The sequence below is a fragment of the Lissotriton helveticus genome, chromosome 3_1, assembly GCF_964261635.1.
Source record: "Lissotriton helveticus chromosome 3_1, aLisHel1.1, whole genome shotgun sequence".
In the NCBI taxonomy this organism is placed as follows: Eukaryota; Metazoa; Chordata; class Amphibia; order Caudata; family Salamandridae; genus Lissotriton; species Lissotriton helveticus.
The window spans coordinates 1,603,116,276-1,603,133,585 of NC_136061.1; positions in this window are offsets into that span (position 1 = coordinate 1,603,116,276).

Here is a 17,310-nt window from a genome sequence, read left to right on the forward strand (position 1 = left end):
ATTAAGTACATTAGAAATTAAGTATACGTGACTCCCGACAGAACCACTGTTTTTGTTTTGCACACATACCTAGGTTCTGAGGGTTACAGGGTTACCCCATTAACCTTAAAAGCGTTGTTAATACAGCGCTATCATTGCAATATAATCCGCCGCCAATAGAAAAAATGCGCTAAGCGTGTTCAGCAATAATTATTGCTGCGTCTTGACTATATGTCCCTAAGCCTTTATTGTTCTCAGTTTACACTATGCTTTAGAAGGGAGCAGTAGGCAGCAGACAAGGACTCAAGGAGAGGCTCACAGCTAGTACAACATGGTATACAAAGTTGATCAAGAAGTATTTTTAACTCCATCTACTTGGTGTGGATTGCAGTCAGTAAATCACTAGAATACAAAGAAATGAAGCATAAGGTAGTTATGTATCTGAACCCAAGGGGTGAGGGTCAACTGTCTAAACCAGGCTGAACCTCAAGCTAGCACAAAGTGTTGGCAGATATCCATGTTTAATCTCCCCATTATGGCAGGGTGTAAGAAATTGGAGTATTAGTTTAAGGGGAAGAGAACCAACGTCAAATAATAATCCCTAGCCTTGCCAGGGTGAACAACTAAATAAACCAATACAGAACCCTCAAGTATCTTGGCCCAAATCAGTCAGGCTTAAATTAAAGGGAATGTGTAAAGTGTTTTGCAGTACTCAACAGTATTAAAGTGAAAATAAAACACAAGAAAAATCCCAAACTAAATTATGTAGAAGAAGGGGGCAACATTTAGGTGAGTGGAGGATCAGTCAAATGCTTTAGTTTGTATTATGAAGGGTGTATTGGATGCACCTGTTCTGCATTTTGTTCTACCAGAAGTAACAATTTGTGTGAGAGTTGTTGCACGTGACCAGCAAATGAGGGCATGTATGAAGCAAAAAAATACAGGAGAGTTAAATATTGGATTTGCATCACATATCCTAAAATAATATGAAAATCGGTATTCTGTAATTGAAAACGAAATATTTGCATGAATGAGTGATTCAAACATTTAAATGGCATTCATGGAGGACAAATATTATCCTAATTATTGAACACAATACTTTGATGTATATACTTGAAGGAACTATTGTATAGCCAAACTAGTCAACTGGCAGGCTGGTCACATTGGGAACCAAGGGGCATATTATCAAGACTCGGCGATAAAATTATCGCCGCTTTATCGGCAGGAAACTGCCGATAAAGTGGCGATAATGGGCTTGATAATATGCTCTATGGAATTCCTATCGAAGCTCATGTTAAATGTCCTTCACATCTAAAATGAGCTTCGATTGGAATTCCATAGAGCATATTATCAAGCCCATTATCGCCACTTTATCGGCAGTTTCCTGCCAATAAAGCGGCGATAATGTTATCACCGAGTCTTGATAATATGCCCCCAAATACCTGGAGTGTAATTTTAATGTAGAACACCTTCTAGGTTGTAAGAACAAAAATGCCAGTTGTTCATCCAGATTACCTGTACAATTATGGAGAAGGATAAGAATAGAGTGATGAAGTATTGGTTAAAGCCATGGAGAATTTGATGTAGGGGTGAACCAAGGAACGCTGATTAGTATGTGAATTGCAGTCATTTGCATAAATTATTACAGACTTGTCTACGTAAGGTGGAATTTTATGGAGGAGAAATTGTCCCACCCAGTGATTTCAGAACAAATTTCGTTGATTTGCTACATGTTGGACGTGTATGAAAGACAGTGAACAAAAAAAGACTGAGAATTACATGTTGGTAGATATCCAGTGTTAGAGACGCACAGTTCAATGTAAACAAGTGTGAGGTGTAGAGAGGCCGAGTATAACAACTTGTATATGGTGGTTGTAGAATATCTAAAGAACATGTTGGAGAAAGTTGACATCGATCTTTTGGGGCTGTGACTGGTATTATAACAGAATTCTTGTTTTGCCGACATTCTTGTGGCTAACAATTCCATAAGGAATTCAAGTTAAGTTTCCCAGATCTCATTAGGAGTGTCATTACATTTCTGTTATGTCTGGTGTATTTACCAGAATGGTTTTACCTTTGTGTTTGTTTTTGGATTGTATCATCGAATTTACCTGTAAATGAATGCAGTATTGTCTGATAGTGAAAGTTATTGTGATCAAAATAGTAGCCTATATCATCCACAGAAAGAGGGCTCGTGGAATGTGCAAACTGTCAGGTGGGAAGATGCTTGCAATGACACATAGCCAATAGGTTACCAGTTTTCTGTAGGTATATCACTGTACTTGACATTTGCAAATGTGAGTGTCCCGGTTCAAAGCTCTGAGAGGACATACGGTAATATCATGTTCAGAACCAAGATAGTTGCCAAGAAAACGTAAGGTGTAATGTTGGGAGAAGTCTAAAGATCAGGAAGTACTAAAGACAGTTGGAGCTATGCACCTTATTTGCAAATTACAGCACATAAAAGTGCTTGGAGTTAAGAACAAGAATTCTTTGTGGGGGGTTTCTCAGGATCAAGTTGCTTGATGGTGTGAGAAAAGGGGTGCTTAAATGTGGACAAGAAGGGTTATCAAGAATGTCTCTAGGTCAGCTGTGTTTTTGGTGTCTGGGAAGTGGATGCACATGAGACCAAAGTTCCCCAAATAAGGAAATGTTCACAGAGATTGTGTCTACAGGGTGTCAACCCTATCTCAGTAAAACAAGTGCAATAGAAACAGACTCATGGACCAGGTTATAAAAAAGATCCACACGGCCCAGAAGAGCATATATAAACATTATTGACTTCTTTTATCATGGTTTTGAACTGTTTCTCAATTGGCATAAATCTTTTCTCTGCATGATATGTTTTGGTTACAGACAGTTTCAGCGGTCCATTGGCAAGACCTATTGTTTCCACTTCATATCATGAATTTAAATTGAGTTTGATTCAACTCCTTTCTCTTAATTGGATAGCTTTGGTGTCAGTCTCACTTCACTTTTCCCAATTAGGCCAGGGCATAATTTGTGTTACACTGGTATAATTTGGCATAATCTCAGGAATTACATGTTGTGAAAATTATATTGAACACCCACAATTATGCTATTAAGTCACGTCCTTTAAATGAGATGTCGGTTTTGTGAAAAATTCTATGGCAAAGCACGGTAACACATGATTAGTACGCAGCACAAATGGAAGCGTCCCAAATATGAGCAGCATTTCTTTGCTAAACAAATATCTCTAGCATACAAGCAGTGAGAATGTGAAAAAATACATAAAAAGCATCCAAGGCTTACAACGGACCAGGTTTCAAAAAGTAAAAAGCACCACGGTTTGAAGGCAAATCTGCACACAATTCACAAAAACACAATGCCAATTAGGAAATTTTATTAACACCAGTCTTCTCCCCACCATCTAGAAATGTCCATATTCCCTTAATATGACATGGGCCTGCTTGCACTCTACCTAATTTAAACTCCAGGTCATCAGCAACAAACCAGCAAAATGAAGAAACAAATCTAAAAAGGGACAAAAATAGTTGTGCCTGCCAACTCAAACATTTTGCAAAGAACTGTACTGAAATTGGTTGATTTTTTCAAATAAATTGATTAAGATTCCAGTTTACAAGGAAAATTGAGGCAGCTGAGATTGCAGAGAAACAAAGAGTGATGCTTCCATTCCAAAATCAAAATCTAAAATGACCAAAGGCTAGAAAAGGCACAGGGAGGAATGGCCTGAACAGGAAGAGGAAAATTATGCTCTATGTATGGTAGCCTCACTCTCTATGACACTTCCTCTGTGTATCTCCCAAAAAAGATTTTTAAAAAGATACATTTCACTCTCAAACTTTACCTGAAGGTTCCAGCCGGTTAAAAAAGTTAACACAAAATAACTTTTGGAAATATTTTATTGGAGCCTGTGTTAAAGAAATGCTGCTTGCATTGGGGGTCACAAATGCTCATGCTGTTGCCGCATGTCGATAGTGTTGTTCCCGTCATTTGCCATAGATGTTTTCACTGAACCTTATTTTACCTGTGGTGTCTTCCCTGTTTGGGCCTGCCAGGGCCATTAGCAGTTAGTCCTTTTGGGAAAAACACTGCATCAACAGCAAGTCTTGAGGGAGGTGGCAAACAATACATTTCTGCTCCGATAAGAACTGGAAGGAGGAAGTGGTTGAGTTGGGGGTTGGACAGGAGTTTGCAGCATGCATACTATCTACAAACACACGTTTTGTATGTGATTGGTTGTTGCATTCCTTCTTAGTGGTGAGTGGAGATTAGGTGCTGGTGGTGGGCAGTAACCAGATGTTACTAGTACTGACTGATGAAAGGGTGGTCACTCTCAGGTGACATTAAGTCATAAAGGGACGAGGCAAAGGTAATTTATCATCAGTTTTCCAACACTGATTGCAGGAGAACTGGATTAGGGATAATCATTATTAGGGGAATCTACTGATGGGTAGAGTCAATTATCCCAAGCCACCCAACTCATTCTCAGCCCTCCCAGAGGGGAATCATTCCTATTTTGTAAAATAACTCTCGACCAATATAAGTACCTAGTGGTATGCTTCATCATTGTGTTCTCACCCAGGCACCTATATACCTGGGTGGGCTAAACATTGTGGTTAAGGTAGTTATTATTCAGGTCTACTGGCGGTGGGATCTAATGAACTAAGAATACCATTGGCTTGAGCCCCCTCGCCTCAATTTAATATGTTATATAGGCTGCCCGGGCACGATTAAAAACAGGGGTGACGCCAATAGGAACAATCATTGAAAATGCAATAGGTCTTGCCTTTGATTAAGTTGAAGCCATCTGCTTTGCTAATGGTATTGTATAGCAAAGCAAATGGCTTTAACTTAATGAAAGGTGAGACCTATTGCATTTTTAATGCTTTTTATTATATTTATAATCCTCTGCCACCAGCCAACCCAACAGCACTCATTCAATCAAACTCTGCGATCTTCATGATGTACAGCTCTTAGAAGCAGAATCATTCATTTGTCCACCAAGCTATTTGGTATACTGCGCCCCCTCTGGTGCTTGTCAGAAGAACAGCAACGTCAGTCCAGGCGCGGACCTGTTTGGCCTATAAATAAAGAGTGAACGAAGCTGTTGCCTTAACACGGTTTTCACGGATATCCGACACTTTCTGCAATTACACGGTTTGCGCAGCACAATTAATTGCACTCTTCGGAACACAGCATCCTATCTTGAAACAGTAGTTTTCATTTCCTTGACAGCACACGTCTGCCATTCCCTTGTTGCATGCACCTGCTGTTGCAATCAGGCGTGTCCGATTGGGATCAGAGTCACGTTCGAAGTGTTATGGGTTAAACATAGTTTTCCCTGAAGTCACGCCCTGCAGCAACAGGCCTGGTTCACATGCAAGTTTCACCCGAGGACTCAGAAAGTGCATTCCCAACTAACAAAACAGCAGGTAGAATGTTACCCTTCCGAAACATCTGTGGCTGCAGATGCCCCACCAGTTGGGTTAGGGGCAAGATTGTAGGCGTTTCTGTAAGTTAATACCAAAAAAACAAGCACGCCCCGCTTTCACTTTCATCCGGAGCAAACAATTTCTTGTCTTTATGGGGCCATATGTTTGAAACACATTGCCCCATAAAGATAAGAAACCTTTTGCGAAGCACGGAAGGCAGACAAGCCCGTCCAAGTGGGCCAGCCGAAAAAGCCTAAAGTACACGACACAAAAAGCTCTTTTCCAATGGCTGGCCAGTCGCCACTGTTTAGCATAAATGGTGACACCGGCCAATAGGAAAGAGGGGCGGGGCTTGAAGCCCTTTACTGAAAGTCCTCAAAAACATTAAATTTCGCATGTACGCAGCCACGCTAGCCGAGACCTAAACAGTAGTTCTCCTTGCATCAACATGTTTCAGCCACCTATCACACATCATGTGGCTTTTCTCTAGGGCCAGAATATCAAGTCTCCAGGTCAGGGTATTTCCCTATTCATTAGTAACTGCAGAGCAGACAGATTTAACTTAGGGCAATGTGTAAAGTATTAATTGAGTACAAAACAGTAATAAAGTTGAAATGCAACACAATAAAAATCCCAAACCAAATTAGAAAAGTAGAGTAAATAAATGATACCACAACACCGGAAATCCAATAAGGGGGCAAGAAGTATGTTTTTTTAAAAGTTTTAAGTAAGAATAACACCAAGAAGTATAACATGCCAATGATGATTAATGTTCGTGGTATTCTGGGACCTACGTGCTATTTGACGCTAACTGTGAAGTGCACTTTCAAATCCACCAAGGACCTCAAAGGCAGTGCTTAGAGAATCCCAGGGTGTCAGGCAGAGGCCAAACAGCAGGGTCCAGTTCAGGTTCAGTTGCCATTGGTCAACTCAACAGTTACATCAAAGGTATTTTGTCAGTGACATCCTGCATGGCTCGTGGGTGGCCGGGCGTAAGGTCGTGGATAGGGGGGAATGGTCACAAGGGGGTCACAAATGAGGGAGGGTGCGCATTATGAAAAAAAATAATAACTTACCTTGCCGCCGGGTTCTGCGTCTCTGCGCCTGCTCTCCTCGAGGAACAGGAAGCACAGCCAGGCCCCACTGACCAAGCACAATGCTGCGATGCAGCATTGTGATTGGTAGACACCCAGGCTCCCTGATCAATCACAATGCTGCAATATAGCATTGTGATTGGTTTTGAGTGTCCTGGTTTGGCACTTAACCAGGGAATGGGGGCCTGGGCATGTTCTCCACACAGGCTGTAATGTAGCCGGCAGGGAGAACGGGTAAAGTGTGCATGACTGATTTGGGGGGCCTGAGAGTGGGCAAACCACCCATCTTGCTGCATTGCATGGAAAGGATTGCACATATATTTATTGTTTACCCAAAATGTGTCTGGGCCTACACATCGAACCGCCCCTTTACCCACTACCATTAAATCACCATGCCAAAAACGAAAATTAAGTAAAGTTGAAAATACCCCAACCAAAAAAAAAAAAACATTAATAGTTACAGGATAAGAAGTAAAACACAACATCAACCATATCACACATACACAAACTCACAAAACAATTGTGTGTTAGTACATGGGGAAGAAGGTAGCTTAAAGCACAGAAACAGGTGTGGCTACATGGGCCTGCACTCCAGGAGCCACCCAGACCCTAACCACCAACAGACACATGCAGGCAAAGAAAATAACTTACATTTTGTATTAATACATGGCCCTCTAAAAGCCCCAAAATGTGTTAAAATGTATAGCGCAAAAGCAGTGAGAATATGAAAAACACATCAAACGTACACTCAAGGCCCAATACAGGACAGATTAGGTCTCAAACAGTAAACCAACAAGTCATCGGAAAATAATAAACAAATGAGTACAAAATTCACAAACAACACATAAGAAAAATATATTTAATCTGAGGACTCAACCATCCCAAAATGTAAAATTTTTCAACTACAGTCCATCCACCTACAAAGAAACAAAACATAAATTACAAAAAATGACAAAGATAATGATGCCTCTTACCACAAAAACAAACTTTTTAAAAAGTCCTGCATTTAACTTACTTTATTTAAACCAAGAAGTGAGAATTCCAAGTGTAAGGATGCAGAAGAGATTACAGTGAAAAAGAGAGTGATACTTTCCCTCCAATATCCAAATCTAAAAAGAGCAAGGGCGGCACAAAGCAGAGGAAGGAATGTTCAGGATATGAAGAGGAAGTTCCTACTGCATGTACAGCACTCTTGTAGTGTCTATGCCATTGTCCACCAGTTCAAACAAATGTGTTTCATACTCAAACTATTACCTGAATGATCAGTTTGGGTTAAATGCAACTCAAAAATGCAATTTTTAGTTGATTTCTCAGTTGCTTGCATTCAAAACACTGCCTTTGCATTGCGATTTGTAGTTTGTCACTCAAAAATTATCTGAACAGTTTGCTCAGGTAAAAAATCTACCTAAAATATTTGTTGATTGCCCCCATATTTACAATCCCCTATCACCACCACAGCATCACTTTTTTGGACATTGTGGTGGTGATAGGGGCTTTGTCTCATTTACAAGGAAGTATTTAGCCACTTAATGTGGCTTAATGCTGCCTTGTAAATAAGGCCCCCTTTCACGCTATACTTAGCGTGAAAGGAGATGACCATGGGCGTTGTGGTGGGCGTTCCACCGCAACACCCATTGATTTTGACGCTGCCCCATATTTAAAAGGGTGGCGTAAATATGGGGCAGCACCAGAATTAAGACCAGGGAAAACCTTGTCACACCTTGGCGAAACTAGGAGAAATGTTTAATTTCTCCTTATTTTGTATGTTTCCATGTGTGCTGCGTTGTGCTATTGTAAGTGATAGTGCTCAGCAGCAAGAGGCCAGACTTCTGTCCAAGCAGCAAATGGCTCAGAAAGCCTGCCAAGGCACAAGGGAACTCATTATCTTTGTGCGTACCCTCTGAGGGTGCCATCCGGGTGCATGTCATCTCACCCTCAACACGAGAATCGTGTATGGGGTGAAAAAGCATGGTTTGTGATACCAAATACAACCAAATCTAATGGTACCATTGTGGAGCTGGCTATCTCTGTTTTGTCCGGTAGTCAGTCCACCTTAACCTATGAACCGCCGTTCACTTACAGTAAACTTGAATGTAAAGGTTACTGTAGAGGCATATATGTCTTCACCTTTAAGATAACACACCCTTCCTCCTGGGCTTTAAGAGATCTACCTTAGGGGTGACTTACATACCTTAAGGCAGTGAGGTTATTCTGTCACACATGGTGTGTACATAGTTGCACTTGAGCAGAGAAACTTTTACTCGGGTCACTCAAGGTGGCACAAATAGTGCTGCAGCTCTGGTGACCACTTTAACACCCTTGCCCTGGGTGCCACTGGTACCATGTAGTGGGGACTTACAAGGGCGATTAAAGTATTTTGCCAGTCAGTTGCACCAATTCACATTAATTTTAGAGGGAAAGAGCACTGGCACTGGGGCCTGGTTAGCAGGTCCCTGTTAGTCCTGGGCCTAGTTCTGCTTCGTGGAACTCTGTGAAGTGCCCCAAAAACTCTGCAGCGCTCCGCGGAGATCTGCAAGTAGTGGAGTGTGGTAAGTCGCGCTGCTCCTGCTGGTTTTTAGAGCCAGGAGTTTGTCCTGTAAAACAAGTTTGAACAGTTCTATGCGCAGTGCAAGAGGGTGCTGCTTCTTTCTGTTGCTCAATAGATGTTCTACTCAAGGGGCAGTTTCCTCAACGCAAGCGGTAGATTCCTCAATGTGAGCGGTAGCAACCAGCTGTAACCACCTGCGTTGAGAAATCTAGCCGGAGGTGGTCTAGCATATGATTTTCCTCATGCGCGCTGGCCAAATTAACAATTGCTTTGTGGAGTTTTTCAGAGCTCCGAGCTCTACGTGTAGTGGGCAAAAAACTCTGTGAACTCTGCCAGCAAAGCAGAGTTCACTGTCGGCCCCTAGTCCGAGTGCACTTTCAGTTCTGAAACCACAACATCCAGAGTAAAAAGTGTGGGTGACCATCCAAAAAGGGCACTTTCCTTCAGATTACATCAAGACATTGTGCGGATATGCCACACGTTTGTCGTTAATGCAGAATTTAGCAACCTAGTTCATTAGAACTCTGTAGTGATGCTTTAGTTGACCACTAGGGTGTTAATTGCTGTATAAAAAACGATTTTTTTTTTAATAGACTAAACTTTTGCTCCATATATAACCCAAATCTAGCCACAAATAGTATAGATATGATCCCTGACTTGCCTCTTAGTTTATCAACAGCATTGTCATCAGGGTGAGGCAAGGAATGGTTCTCAAATCATGCTTATTTTATTTATTTATTTATAATTACACTTGGTTAAGCGCGCAGCTACCCGGAGGTTTCCCGGCGCTAAAGTAGACACAAGGTAAGGGGGGCAAAAGGGCAGCAACTTACATATCAAATAGCCAGGTCTTGATACCCTTACGGAAGGTCAGGAAACACTTTTCCGATCGTAGAGATAGAGGTAAGGAGTTCCAAAGAGAGGGGGCTAGCAAGGAAAATGACCGACCTCCCATTTTGGCTCTCTTGATTCGCGGTACTTTCACTTTATTTTGGGTAGAGGACCTAAGTGCGCGAGATGGAACATAACGCTGCACTAAAACAGATAAATAGTTGGGGGCTGTTCCAATCAGGATTTTGTGCATAAGACACAACGCCTTGAATTTAATCCTGTTCTCAATACGCAGCCAATGCAAGTTGCGCATATGAGACGAGGTCGAAGTTCTAACAGGAAGGTTACAAATAAGGCGAACCGCCATATTTTGTACCACCTGGTATTTCCTAGTTACCTCCTTACTGGCACCCAAGAGTAAGATGTTCCCGTAGTCCAGGCGTGAGATGACAAGAGCCTGGACTACCGTCCTCAGGGTGTCAGCAGGCAGCATCCACTTGATTTTCCTCAGCCACCTGATGATGGTGGTACAGGTGGCGGAGACTTTCACGACATGCTGCTTAAAGGACAATTGGTTGTCGAGGAGGACTCCAAGATTACGAGCATTCGTAGTTGGAGTAGGAAGAGGACCCATCTCCGGAGGCCAGTGCTGTGGGCCCCATAACGAGATGTCTTGACCAAACAGAAGCAGTTCCGTTTTGTCCCCGTTTAATTTTAATTTGTGATCATGCATCCATGCAGATATTTGTCGGAGTCCATTTTGAAGAGACGAGGAAGAAGAATTTTTGTTGGTGGAGAGTGAATAGATGACTTGCGTGTCATCAGCGTAGGAATAAATCGTGAGACCTGCCTGCTCTGCCAGAAAGGCCAGGGGTCTCACGTATAAATTAAAAAAAAGGGGACTGAGGATAGACCCTTGTGGAACACCGTGTTTAGAAGGGAAGATGGATGAAACAGAAGTGGGAGAAAACACTTGAAAAGTGCGATCAAGGAGAAAATTAGCAATCCAGGCCAGGGCCGAGCCACCGACACCCATAGATTTCAAGGTGGACAACAAGATGGAGTGGGAGACGGTGTCAAATGCGGCACTCAAATCAAGTAATATGAGTGCCACTGACTCCCCATTGTCCACCTTTTGTCTAATGGATTCCGCTACTCCAAGAAGCGTGGTTTCAGTCGAAAAACCAGCCCTGAACCCGGATTGAGAGTCGTGAAGAAAATTAGAAGTTTCAACGTAAGAAGAAAGTAAAGAATTAACGTGTTTCTCCAAAATTTTGGAAAAGCATGAAAGCAAGGAGATGGGGCGGAAGTTCGAAGGAATATTAGGATCAGCATTAGCCTTTTTTAATAGTGGAACCACCATAGCATGCTTCCATTCATTGGGAATGGTAGCTTCAGTTAACGACGCATTCAGAATTTTTAAAATCATTTGAAGCAAGGCTGGATCTAAGGATCTCAAGACTTGTGGGGGCATTGGATCGAGAGGGGAGCCAGATTTAATATCTTGAAGATATTTTTTTAAGAGTGTAGGAGAAATAGGGTCCCAAACATACAGAGGAGGACAAGCAAAAGACGAACCAAAGTTAGTATCAAGGGTGGGAATGCCTAAAAGCTGGATCGGAGTTAGTAGACACCGCAGAATTAGAGTTAAAAGTAGCGTAGATTTTATCAATTTTTTCAACGAAAAAATTGGCCAAAACCTCACATTGATCAGTATTTAGACAAGGGTCTTTAGGTGCCGTGGATGCACCTGAGAGCTCTTTAACGATTTTGAACAGCGCCTTAGGTCTGTTTTGTGCCGTAAGAATAGAAATACTGGCAAAGTTGGCTCTGGCGGCGTCACAAGACAGATGATAGGCTTTAAGGGCTGCCTTGTATTTTATTTTATGGTCAGCGTTGTACTTGGAACGCCAAATGCGTTCCAGTTTTTTACAATAAGCTTGAAAACCATCACTTTAATAAACATATATAATTAAAGCATGAAGTGGTAGCAACACTATCATTTTCAATCAGCACATTTTCCATTGAAATGGCTGCAAAATCTGCCACTGACATGCGTTTTTAATGGTAACGCTATATAGTTTAACAACAATAATGTTTGGAACACTATACTCACTTATAGGGTTTTGACGTAGGGCAGCACTGCAAGTCCCCTTGCTGCACTGCCCTATGTCAAAGTGAATGGGCAGGAAAACAACATATTTATCTAATATTCTGTATTCCTGTCCTTTCCCCCAGCGCCGCTGGTACAGTTTCGGCAGCCTAGCACCAACGAAGACACCCTTGCATCATGGTGCAAGGGTGCCTATGTTGTCAGCAGGGTTGTTTTATGGGCAGGAATGGGCACCTTTTGGCACCAAAAGAATCCTGAGAGTCGTTTTCAAGCAAAATGCAGCACACATGGAAAGAGGAATAAATGAGGAGAAATAAAGTTATTTTCCAGGATAAGATAAGCAGAACTTAGTAGAAAGACAAACTGACATTTGACCTCTGTCCATGAACCTATAGCAAATGTGTCATCATAAAAACAAGCTATAAAGGCATCCTTATTGCTCAATCACTTTCAGAATGAACAGAACACCTGTCCTTTTCCAACTCAAGTTCACATGCCAGAATGGACCAGTAGGTTCTAAAACTAGCTCGACCTGATCAAATCTTACCATAACGAATGGGCAAGTAGATTTTTTTTTAAGGCCTGTGATTCAATTGCTGTCCTTCATATCCTTGCACTTGGCTGTCAGAACCCATTCTGAAGAAGTGGTTACTGGGCCCCAACCACAGTGGTGTAGGACATTTTACCTCTGTTGTCCCAGAAGCAGACATACTTTGATGCTGCAAACTGAACACATAGGAAAGTGGTCTAAGGTTCCCCAGGGAGGTAGTCTTGAGGCAGAGACATAAGTCAAAAAGAAGGTAAAAGCTTTTACATGTATGTTAAGGGGATTTCTAAACATAATTTAATAAGGTGTGCAGGTGCAGGCTCACTACTGATGACACGAGCAGCTTCTCTGGTTCTATGACCTTTAGGTCACTCCTTCCAAGTGTCTCAGACCTGACTTTTTACAGTAATTCTGGTGTTCCCCCACTGTGAGACATTGGGCTGTTGGTTAAGTGGAGTGTTAACCCTGCTCAAGCAACAGCCACAATCCCTGTCACGGTTAACCACAAAAGTCACTAAATTAACCTGTGTTTCACCCTCTGGTAGCTTGACACAAAAGCAGTCAGGCTTAATTTAGAGGCGATGTGCAAGTATTTATTTAGCACACAAACAGTAGTAAAGTAAAAGCACAACACAAGAAAAATCCCATACACTTTTAGCAAAACATAGTACATTTTAATAACTTATTTGACACCAGAAAAACAAAAATCGAATCAGTAGAACTGGAGTTATGATGTTTTAAGGTTTAAGGTAAAAAATAGCACCTAAAAGATCAAAGCCCCAACCTCAGATATCTAGTCACGTGACACTTGCCAAAGTAAAGGAATTTGTCCAACCGCGGTAGAGATTAAGTCGGTTACGAGAAGTGGATTGGGCTCGGCGCTTACCATAAGACTTTGAAGAAATTTTGAATAAAAGAGTCTCTGAGAAGCTAGAAGTTCAGCGGGGCAAAGCTATAGGTGGTTTCTGAGGAGGACGCATCATAACCTTAAACCGACGCTAAACCTTTTTGGGGATTAACAAACCATCGCAAATTGGTATTTGCGTTGGCTTGTATGGAAAAGTAATGCAAAGCAGTAGGAAAGGTTTGCTTCTACCCTGCTCCCACTGCTCTCACTTGCCCTCGCTTTTCTCCTGCCCCAACCACATTCTTCTCTCTATTGTGGGCTTCTCCCCTGCCCACTGTGCTGCTTCCACCATCAGGTGCTGCTTCTCCCCTTTTCTCTAATCTGCACCCCTAAACCTGCTCCTCAGTTGCCCCCAATCACAGCTGTCCTTTCTTTTTTTGCGATTCTGTGCTTAAATGTCTTCATTTTTTTCTTTTCACCAATCCAAGTTGCGACTGACATCTTGGAGTGATAAATAACAAACTTAAGGAAATGCCAACCTCGTCATTCTGCTGGTGAGCATGTGGTGTGATAAATGTGCATGCATAAATCATCAAGCATGCATGTGTCAGCGGAATGACTCGACTGACAGCAGAAGTCTTGTCATCACTTTGTTTTTCTTTTTTCAGTTTTTTTGACAATGCTGCACAACATCAAGAATAAGGTTGCTTTTTATCTGATGCTGTATAGCATCACCAAAAGGCTTTGGCAAAGTCAAAAGGCATCAACGGTTAGACCTTTTGGCTTTGACAGTGCTTGTATTAAATGGGGCTCTATGTTGCTTTTTGCCCCTTGCTCACTGCAGCAAATTTGCCTGCTGCCCTCTGTTGTGCTAAAAAATAATAAATCTGCCCCCATCTGTGCACTGATTAGACCGTATGGAGTACACCGGGTGCCATTCGGGCTGGCCAGCCCTGGAGGGAATGTAATTGATCTTATTATTGTGAAAGCTGCAGCTGTTGGGAAGCATTTCTTCCAAGGCTCCTAGCCGCCCCAGTAACCAGGTTACAGCATTAATCCATGTGCCGTTTTTTTACACAAGCTCAGAAGATATATTCTTGTCAGAGGCCACCGCAGACCCAGATGTACTGTGTCATGTAGCTATTATACAGCACAAAACACAAAGGGCCTCATTTACAAGCCCAATGTGCCACCGGTGCTTCACTTTTTTAGACACACCAGCGGCGCAGTGCGTCTGCCCATACTTACAATACCAAGCAAAACCACTCTGCATGACTTTTCATGGCCTTATAAATATGGGCCACTTTCACACATTACTCTGTGTGAAAGGGGTGTTCCATGGGTTTTTGTTGTGGGTGCTCCAACGCAACATTCATGGAACCTGACACATTCCAAGATTTAGAAAGTGCTGTAAACCTGGGAATGGGATAGAATCCTATGTCTCCCCATTGGAGACATAGGAGTTGTGCAATGAGGGGAAATAATTATATTTCTCCTCTCTTTTTGCTCTTTCTAAATGCCAATAATGATTGCTTTTGTGCAGGAATGTGTACTTTCCTGCAAAACAATTATCATCCCTGCAGCGAAGGCAGCCTTACACAGGCACAAGGGTGTCTGCGTTGGCACACAGCTGCTGTTTGTGCGCCGGTGCAGGGGAGGCCAGGAATGAGCTGTATCTTGTACATGCGGTGCATTCCTGCCCTTTTATTTTGACTCACAGCAGTGCAGCAGGAAGACTTGCTGCACTGCCGTGAGTCAAAATGTAGTAAATGAGGCCCAAGGTCAGGTCCTATCTGTAAGCATGTGGGCCTAAATTGTAGCCAAGTAAAATCAAAGTAGGATAATCGCAATGAAATTGTGTAAAATAAATTCTCCTTCCTTTCCTGACTTTGTATGTGTGCTGCACTGTACAGCCTGCATACAAAGAGGGAAAAAAGGTTTGAAGTGAGTCTCTGCATAGTATTTTGTAAAGGAAGGGTACCCTTCCAGTACAGAACGTATGCTAGACTTATGGAGACATCCTTGCACCATGGCGCAAAGGTGTCTCAGTGGCGCGGGCATCTGATTGCAGTACCGACGCTAGTGAGAGGGTAGGAGAGTGACTTATTTTAGTAAATAGGCCGTTGTCCTCCTCTTTTCTTTTCACGTAGTGCAGCGCAGCATTTGTTGGTAAATTTCCCCCCAGGGTACCGTTGCCCTGTCAATTCAACTGATTTCCTAAATACCTGCAAAGAAGCTATATCTGAAGTAGCCCTGAAATATTCCAATTGCACCAGTTTGGGAGTTTTAAATTTTCACATGGACGTGGAGACAGGTAGAGAAGGGCTGTGTTTTCTTGAATCTTGTGACGTTTTTATCCTTCATCAATTTATTTCTTCGGCCAAGCATGTACCAGGCCATATTTTGGACCTTATTCTGTCTTACCTACCTCTTATGGTCACTCTCTACTGGAAGTAAGCTGGTTGGATAATTTTTTGATCCAGTACAGTTGGTATTATATTGGCACAATCTCAGAGCTGGGTGGGAAATGGCGATTTAACCTCAGCGCCTGGAACAAAATACCTCCCACAGTGCTCTTGGGGGTTTTAGGCACAGCTCCAGCTAATTTAATTTGTGATATTAATTCTTATTCCCTGATATGACCCCCATTAAAGTTCAGTCTGCCTCGTGCAGAGACCCCTCTGCCCCATGGTCCTCTGTGGAACTCTGGTCCCTTAAAAAAAGGTGCAAGAATTTAGAGCGCTTATGATGCAGGAATTATAACTCACAAAATGCTCTCAGACAGTATCACATATGAGAGCATCGGATGGGGGTTGAAGCAATTTACCCCTACTTGTGCCACTCTTCAAGAGCTCTGGGTCTTCAGCCTGTGGATCCAGGGCTGGGGATAGCAAATTGTTGCCCAATTTCACTTTTACCTGCAGCTTCCAACATGTTGGATAAGCTTGTTAATTCACAGTTATCTACCTATTTGGAAGCCAATTCTGTTTTACATTATACTCAGTCAGGCTTTCGCCAAGGTCACAGCACAGAAACTGCTCTCCTGGAAATGATAGAGACCATCAAACTCATGTTGGAAAAAGGAGACAGTGCTGTTCTGATCCTATTGGATTTGACTGCAGCATTTGATATGGTTTCTCATGAAATCATATTCCAATGTCACTCTGAGACTCAGATCTATGATCAGGCCATTGGATAGCTTAAATCCTTTTTGGAAGTGAGACAGCAACAGGTCTGGATGGCCCCTTTCCATTCTTTTGCAAAGAATTTGAGGTTTAATGTACTGTAGGTGTCATTACTCAGCCCCACTCTATTTAACATTTACTTAGCCCCATTGACAAAGATAATTGAATTCTTTAGCCTAAGACCATCTCTTATGACGATGATATGCAGCTTCTCCTGGCGGTTCATATTTAGCCCCCTTTTCCTCATGGGAAGCTGACCTCAACTGCTACTTTGCACTGGCTGAAGGCCAATCTGCTTTGCCTTACAGATAGAAATGAGGGGCATATTCTCCATTACTCATCGCCGAGTTTTTGGCACTTTATCGCAGCCAAAACGACGATAAATTTATCGACCCATTCACAAGCTGGAGCTAATAGCTGATATTACCAGTTTACCTGCGTACCAAAAGCCGTGAAAACACCACTTCGCAACATTCTCAACGACCAGCCAGATCAGCAATAAGATCCCAAAACAGGCAATAAGGCGCGTTAGCAGCAGGCATTTAACACCTGCTCTTACCTGGTGTAAGTTTGGATGACAACCTGCACCATAAAAGGGAGCCCTGCCCAGAGCCACACCAGAAGAACAACAAATGCCATGGAGCTACTGATCATGCAGCTCGGAGCCCCAAGAGGGCCACAACACCCACTGCCACCACCCCCAGGCCTGCACCCCCCCCCCCCCGGATCCCTCCACCTCCCCCGGAATA